A 2203-nucleotide genomic window follows, 5' to 3' on the forward strand; every position below is an offset into this window, starting at 1 on the left:
GAGCCTCCACCAATCGGCTAGGGAATATTCCCTTTATTGTCGAGCCCCGTAACTCAATGCAATGTGCCTCAAGTTGCTACTAGCTTAACTACTCCGTCTAATCCAAAGATTAGACGCACAATGGTCACCTTTTTGCCATCCGGTCACATAGACCTCATCTGATATACAAGTCAGGACTCAACCAATATCTAGGCTCACATTTATCTTCTCCTCATAATGGGGGCCTTACAACTTTGAGCACCATGGATCATTGGTGGCACCTTATGAGGGTGGGTTATTGAGCATATCTAACAACTTCTGCAAGCCTTTTTGATAGATCTTGAGTAGTTTGCACTTGGCTTTCTAGCTTCGCCAGGTGCAGTTTTCTTTCAGTCATGGCCATGGCCATTAGTCCCTCCACTTTCTGCTAGGTGTTTTGCAAGTTGTCCTGTAGGCTCCTAGTAGCTTCTTCTATGGCCTCTTCCTTTTCCTTCAACACAACTCCTATCTCTCACTCCAACCTTCCTTGCTCCTCCATTGCCAACCACAGCTAGAATACCAAGGCATCCTCTTGTTCTTGGCGTCATTCTTCTGATGCATGGTCTCCTTCTTGCAGGCTCTCCTGTACTTATGCATGCATAGCTTCCACCCGTGCCGTTCGTTGCTGGAGCTCAACGTATTGTTGGATGAGCAACTTGTGGTCCCGTTGCTCCGCCACTAGGTCCTGGGCTTCATCCTCCAGCCTTTGCCTTAGGTGATCTCTGTTCTCTTGTGCCTCCTTTTCTATGGCACTGAGTTGCTCTTTCAGATTTTGAATTTCTTTCTGATGCTCCGTGGCTTGCCATGTCATCCCTAACTATAGAGCCGTGACAACTTCTCTTTCGGCCTCTAGTTCCACAATTGTGGCCTTCTTCTCTTCCTTAGCCTTCTCTAGCTAGGTTAGGAGTTCAACTACATAGGCATCATAGTCCGCAGCTAGGGGTATCATTGGCGGTGTTGTGGTGGTGGATGCTTCCAACCTTTGTTGCTTTGGGTTTTCCTTAACTCAGTGTCTATTGTGGCCAGCCTTTTGGCTCGTACCCCTGGTGTTATCTCTTGTATCATGGACATAGAGCTGAGTGGTGTCCATGGTAGCCAGGCTGGTTCCTGCGTTGTGGAGGTGGTGGTGGCAGTCTGAGTGTGAGAGTCGAAGGGAGGGGATGCAACGAGGCCTTACCCTTTCCTGCTACAACTGGGGTTGCTTCAGCGCTTCCACTTGGTTCACCTTCGTGCCGTGGGCTCAAGGTGGCCATTTCTCTAGGCCCATGGGTCTCCTCTACAAACCTGTGCATGGCCTTCGCTATGTCTTCATCCTCCTTTCTCTTTAGCTCTTCTACCTTTTGCTCTGCTTTTCTCTTTCTCTCATTTTCGGCCCTCTTGGACTCTTTTTGGGCCCTCCTCAGCTCGGCTCATTCCTCCCTTGTCATTGTTTCTTTCGTTTGCTTCTGTAGCTTTGATGGGGTTCCCTTATTTAGCACCTTATGTTCTCCTTGGCCGGACTGTGTCTCCTGTTCTTCCTTATCTCTTATAGTCCTTTCACTGGATTGCACCTGTTCTTGGTGAGGCAATCGGTGCCTCTTGGATGATGGCCATTAGGATTCCACCAAACCTAATGGTGATGCCTTGGAGGAGGACTTCTTTCTAGTTGATCTTGTTGTGGAGGCCGAGGATTCCCCTCTTGCCACTGCTCTATCGGTGGTCAGAGCTTTCACTGAGCTTTCAATAGTTTTTTGCACGAAAGTGTTTCAATCTATTTCATCTGGGGATCCAGCCGCAATGCTCTCCAACAACAGCACCCCAATTTTGTTCATAAGGGCATTGTACCTTTGACTAGAAAAGAGAGTATGGATAATCTTTCCATGTAGCTTGATCTTAGGATTTGGGATGTCCACTAAGCTTATCCCATCCATTGTGCATATGACAACCTTGTTTATCCCTAGCATGTTATATATGTCCCTCTTTGGGCGTTGCTCTGTCCTGCTAGTCAAACCTAGGGCCTTCTCCACCACTGCAGGGCTCAATTCCACCTCTACTTGGTGGGCTTCTTCCCCTTTTCTGATTGTCGCCATGCCACAGTTCCTTTCGGCATTGAAGCTCCTCATAAATTTTAAGCACCTTTTTTAGTTGATTGCCTGCCCACCAACCTTCTCTATGTACTTCTATAGGCTGCACTGGTCCACGAGTT

The sequence above is a fragment of the Lygodium microphyllum genome, chromosome 22, assembly GCF_053477565.2.
Source record: "Lygodium microphyllum isolate KBCC chromosome 22, Lygodium_microphyllum_v1.1.10, whole genome shotgun sequence".
In the NCBI taxonomy this organism is placed as follows: domain Eukaryota; kingdom Viridiplantae; phylum Streptophyta; class Polypodiopsida; order Schizaeales; family Lygodiaceae; genus Lygodium; species Lygodium microphyllum.